The sequence below is a fragment of the Humulus lupulus genome, chromosome 8 (genome assembly GCF_963169125.1).
Source record: "Humulus lupulus chromosome 8, drHumLupu1.1, whole genome shotgun sequence".
In the NCBI taxonomy this organism is placed as follows: Eukaryota; Viridiplantae; Streptophyta; class Magnoliopsida; order Rosales; family Cannabaceae; genus Humulus; species Humulus lupulus.
In genome coordinates this window covers 140325427-140331670 of record NC_084800.1, presented here as the reverse complement: position 1 = coordinate 140331670, position 6244 = coordinate 140325427, and the positions used below count along the sequence as shown (strand labels likewise).

Sequence of the window (6244 nt, the reverse complement as noted above, 5' to 3'; positions counted from 1 at the left end):
AATAAAGTGAAAAGTTGATGAAATTAAAATCCCTAGTTCTATATCTTTGAAGTTTTACAATTATTTGCTTTCTTTCATAGTGTTACTTTATGTTTATTGCTTTTGTTATTTTAATTTTTTTGGAACCAATTTATTGTTGAGCAAATAGAAATAGAAAATTAATTTGTAGGCAATTAGTAAATCAATCTTCGTGGGAATGATATTTATTTATCATTGTATTATTTTTGTCGATTACGTATACTTTCGTATCAATTTTACACAAAATTGTTTTGGCGCAGTTGCCAGGGATTGATTTTTATTAATATCAATGCAATTAATTTTTATTCTAATTTTGTTTTTCTATGTTAATTGTCTCTAATGGTTGTGTTTGAGAATCTTAATTTCAGGTGCCGATTGGTATATGCGATGTCAAGGGGCTGACAATCTTTTGCCCATTAATACTTAAATTGAGAGGACTTGCAGACAGAACAGAAAGAAGAAACGGTTAGCAGAGATGGCCCAACATCAGGGCAATGGGTTGAATGGGGACGCTGCTGAGCCAGCAGTTCGCACACTCAAAGACTATATACTCTCCGCTGTTACTAGAGTATAATCATGCATCCAACCGCCGGCAGTTGCAGCCAATAATTTTGAAATTAGGCTGGCGATTCTGCAAATGGTCCAGTCTACTATCCAGTTTGGTGGACTCCCTACTGAGGATCCCAATACACACATAGCCAATAACCTGGAGCTGTGTGGAACTTTTAAATATAATGGGGTCACCGACGATGCTATTAGACTAAGATTGTTCCCATTCTTACTATGGGATAGAGCTAAAAGTTGGTTGAACTCTCTTCAAGCCAATTCAATTACTACGTGGGAGGCATTAGCTCTTAAATTTCTTGCTAAATTTTTCCCTCCATCCAAGGCTGCAAAGTTAAGAGGGGAAATTAATAACTTCCCTCAATTTGATGGAGAGTCTCTTTATGATGCATGGGCGAGGTTTAATGAGCTTTTGAGGAATTGTCCTCATCATGGGATTGAAAAATGGATGCTAGTCCATAATTTTTACAACGGTTTGTGTGGCACGACTCGCACCATTATTGGCACTGCAGCAAGTGGTGCTTTCATGAGCAAGAGTGCTAATGAGGCTTATGAATTGCTTGAAGAAATGGCATTAAATAACTATTAGTGGCCTAGTGAACGGGATAGAAATAAGAAGGTAGCTATATGCATGAGATGGATGTTATTACGGCTCTCACTTCTCAGGTTGCATCGTTGACCAAGCAACTGCAACAAAATTCTATGGCCACTCAAGTCATGCAAATCCAAGCGGTGTGTCATAATTCTGGTGGTCCTCACCCATTTGAGCAGTGCATGGTAGTTGAGATGAACAACTCCATTCTCATGGAACAGGTGAATATGATGGGAAATTTCAATAGACAAGCTAATAATCCATTCTCCAACCCGTTCAATCAAGGGTGGAGAAATCAACCTAATTTGCATGGAGAAATAATCAGGGTCCTCAATAAATTCAGTAGCCTATGCTTCAAGCTCCACCTCAAGCACCATTACAACCATCGATACTACCTGTTGCTCAAGAGAAGACAAATGAGTTACAAGCTGCACTGTTAACTCTGACCAACTCTCAATCTCAATTTATGACAGAAACTCGCTCATCCATCAGGAATCTTGAGATGCAAGTTGGTCAATTGGCAAATATGTTACAAAGTAGGCCTCAAGGAAATTTTCTAAGTAATACAAAGATGAATCCTAAAGAGCAGTGCAATGTAATCTCTTTGAGGAGTGGGAAGAAGTTGGAAAAGCCACTCAAGAAGTTTATACCAGCACCAAAAGTTGAAGTTCAGAATGAGGGTAAGGTAGAAGAAGAGGATATTGAAGACCTTAAGAAGAAGCAGTCACCAGTGAGCTATGAGCACCACATCAAGTTTCCATATCCTCAACGACTTCAAAAGAAGACACTTGACAAGCAGTTTTCGAAGTTTCTAGACATTTTTTGAAAATTTCACATTAACATAACTTTTGCCGAGGCACTTGAACAAATTCCAAGTTATTTGAAGTTTATGAAGGAAATCTTGTTAAAGAAAAAGAAGTTGGAGGATTATGAGATAGTGGCGCTTACTGAGGAGTGTAGTGCTATTTTACAGAAGAAACTACCTCCCAAGCTTAAATAACTGGGAAGTTTCGCGATTCCTTGCTCAATAGGAGATACTGTTATGACCAAGGCCTTATGTTATTTAGGGGCTAGTGTAAATTTAATGCCCTTATCTATTTTTCGGAAGCTGAAATTAGGAGAAGCTCACCCCACTACTGTCCTTACAAATGGTAGACCGCTCTGTTAAGCAACCTCGTGGAGTAATTGAGGATGTCTTAGTTAAGGTTGGTAAATTTATTCTCCCTGCTGATTTTATTATTCTAGATGTGGAGGAAGATGCAAACATTCCCATTATTTTGGGAAGACCATTCTTAGCCACAGGGAGAGCACTAATTGATGTACAAATGAAGCTGCGAGTGCAAAACAAAAAGGTAACATTTAATGTTTTTGCAGCAATTGATATTCCAACTTGTTGTAAAGTGCATGTGGTATGTAGTGGTGGTAGTAATTTGGAAACCACCAAGAGAAAAACCAATGCTGAAATTGGTAGTCGAGCAATTCGTCATTGTTTGAAACAATTCTATAGTGGGAAGGCTCAAAGGCTACACGAGTGGTGGAAGGACACAACAACAATTTTACACAGCAGCAAGTACACTTTATTTATCATTGTATTACTTGTGTCGATTACGTATACTTGCGTATCAATTTTACACAACAGCAAGTAAAGATCCCAAGGATGGTGTGTTAGGGCTGAACTGGGAAGGACCATATCAGATCGTGAAGATCTTGTGCCAAGGAACTTTCAAGCTAGCCCGGCTAAGTGGAGAAATAATTGTACAAACCTTGAATGCCTTACACTTAGAAAAGTATTATCAATAGTTTTGTTGTCTTTAATGTTTTCGGAATTACTGCTTATGAAAGGCTTATTTATAAAAGCCATTTTAGTTTAACAACAGTTGGATTATTAAGAAATCAATTTTATCATTTTGTTACCACGAGCTCACTTTGTAAAAGCAACCAAGAACATTTATATGTTCTGGTTACTTGGGGGGCACATAACCGAAGAGAGCTTTTAAGAGAGTTCAGCTTATTCAAATAAAGATTAAAACTTAGAGTTTGGAAAAATTGATTATTCAATAGCTTTTTAAAGCTCAAATTTTCAAAATTCTAAATGCGAACTAAGTTAGAGAAATCTCTAAAGATAAAACCCCTGGATATAACTAGGTCCGAGGCCTGATTCCTAACAGCTACAAAGCTATTAAGCTTATTAAAACCCCTGGATAGGACCAGGTCCAAGGCTTGATTCCTAATAGGTATAAAACTATTAAGCCTATTAAAACCCCTGGATACGATCAGGTGCAAGGCCTAATTCCTAGCAGGCATGACACAATTAAGCGAGCAAAATCTTGGATACAACTAAGATATCAACAAAATATATCTCGATCTAAAGACAAACCCTAAGATTTCGAATTTACAAGAATCTAAGGATTCACAAACATGAGAAAATAATAGATTAAGGGGAACACAAATAGATCGCAAGTTAGATGTGTATTAAAAAATAAATTATAACCTCGATCTTAGCCCGAAGGCAATTATTTTGGTCCCAAGGGACTTAATTACAGAAGCATAAAGATTAAAACAAAAATAATAAATCACCGGGGTCCGTCGACTCGCTCAGAAGAGGTCACTTCCTCGCCATCTCCCTCGTCGACATCAGAAGCTTCGGCGGTCTCCGAGGGTTCTTGTGAGAATCAAATCTTGAACTTGGGAAGATATGGTTCCCATAACTCAGGTTTCATAAAGGAGAAGTTTATGTCCTAGTTGAAAGCCCAGCAATGGTAAAACATCTCCTCCTTTTGAGTTGATGACTCTGCAGCTTCCTCTTTGGCCTTGGCCTCGTCAAGCTTCTTTTTGAGTTCTTCATTCTCGGCCTGCAACTAGTCCATGTGATGGCTCATCTCCACGACCTAATCCTTGGCAGCCTGTTCGCCTTCCTGGGAGGCAATCAGGGCGGCCTTTACAGATCACTTGCTATCTTGGGAGGAAACCAGGGCAGCTTTGGCAGTCTATTCTCCCTCTTGAGTGGCACTCAGGGTGGCTCAGAGCTCCCCATCCCTAGCTTTAACCCAAGGAATTCCTCGGAATTGAGCCAGGAAAGACTGCAAAGAGATAAGGCAAGTCAAAATTAGTTAAAAAAAATAAGGAGAAATGAAAAAAAAAAATTAGAAGAATGAGAACACATAGTAAGGTTCATCCCCATAGCAGACTCGAGGATGTCCTCAGGAGTATGCTCCTCCATAGCCCTCAGATCTTTGGCGTTGGCTCTGTAGGCATGGCCAACCATATGGCTAGCCATCTCATACAAATTTCCCTGAAATGCCTTGGGGATCCTTGCCAAGTCGAGTGGCTTAACTGGGATCTGGAGGGTGGCAGCTTCACCTTGGATCACTTGAGGAACTGAAGAAGGAACATGACGAGGAAGAGGAGGTGGAACCTGAAGAACTGTGACTGTTGACGGCAGAGCTGGAGGAAGAGGCTTTGGTGGCCGCTCTCGGGTGGAGCTGGTACCTTTGTCTTTAACTGGAGACTCGATGGAAGCCTCAGTCTTGGGAGTTTGTTTCTTTGTTAGTCTGACCCTCTTCACCACAGGACCCGCTCCGGCCCCGCCGACCTTAAAAGCACCCCTCAAACCTAGAGCATCTGGCAGCTCCATCTCTTCGCCTGAAAAAAAAAAAGAACAAGCAGAAGATTCAGACATAAGAAATAATTAGTCGAAGTAATGTAAAGACAAGAAAAAGAGCAAGAACTCTACCCTTCGCGCTGGGGGAGGAATCTACAATGATCAGCTCGGGATTATGGACTGGGCTAGGCACAACTTCTAACTCTTGGATTAATAGTGGTGGGAGAGAATCTAAAATTATTACCTCTTGGGTCTTAGGGGGTTCAGGTCCTTCTTCGGGGCAAGATTCATCTACGTACTGCCTAAAACTAGGAGCATATACCCCTTGATGTATGGAAGGCCAGCTCCTACGGTTTGTTCCGTACTCCTCAAAAATGGAGGACCTAAAATTGAGAGTGTTGTCAACCACAATGGTACCTTTGGGGTAGCTATGGTCATAGTGTACCACCAAATGGTCCACACACTAAAGAAGTTTTGTGTTTAGGTGCAGGTCAGTGGGGTGGCAACAAATGAGCTAGTTAAGCTTGAAAGGGAATTAGCCTAAAACTGGCAGCAACCCGATCTAACTCTCTGTAATGACCCAAAATTACTAATAAGGCTTAAGGGTCTTGATTAGCATACTGAGAGGGCATAATTGGTATATGTGTGATTTAATGGTTTAATGCATGATTATGTGACATGCATGATTATATGATTATATGGATATGTGATAAGCATGTTTATGAGTATCAATTATGCATGTGGGCCCTTTCTAGCTTATAAGGGCATATTTGTAATTTGGACCCGTTGAGGGCATAAATGTGGTTACATGTGATAAATTGTTAAGACCACATTATTATGTTGATATATTTGCAGCATATGGCCCGAGACAGTCTTAGTGAGCGAATTGGCGAAATAGTCACAGTGAGGATTAATACCCAGCTCAGTAGGTGCCTAGGTGTATTTCTGGGAATTTAGAGAATAATTCGAAAATTATTGGGCGTTGAATAAATAATTGGTAATTAATTGGATGACGTGATTAGTGGGTAAATATTAGGAACATTTTAGGAATTAGCGGGAACTGGGGAAATTACCATTTTACCCCTAGGGATAACTTGAGGGTTAGTATGATTAAGAGTGGCATAGTGGTCTTTTGCCTAAAAACTAAAGTATATACTCACTTGTACTTGGGATTTGTTTAGAAAGTGGCAGAAGCTTCAGCCAACTCTCTTATTTTCCTTTCACGGCCTCACTCTCTTTCTCACTCTCTCAATATGTATTGAAGTCAAGGGAAGAAAAGGGCAGTAAGCTTAGGCTTGGGTTGGTAACCTTTGAAGGAAAATTGAAGGGAAAGGCTAGTTCTAGGCTAGGAAGTCTTGGAGAATTGAAGTCATTTCTCCAGAAGGTTCAGTTGGGAACTTAGAGGGATTAAGCTCAAGAGTTGAAGGTGGAGGCAAAGGGTGTAGCAGCTATTTAAGGTAAGCTTTAGA

The 6244-nt window shown here is 40.0% G+C and overlaps 1 non-coding gene across 1 annotated transcript; it reads right to left on the bottom strand.

The window, feature by feature from the left end:
- Window positions 1-913: 913 nt before the first annotated feature.
- LOC133799118 (small nucleolar RNA R71) lies at window positions 914-1020 on the bottom strand. Its single transcript, XR_009876321.1, has one exon. It is a non-coding gene; the product is annotated as a small nucleolar RNA R71 (small nucleolar RNA).
- Between the last annotated feature and the right edge of the window lie 5224 nt (window positions 1021-6244).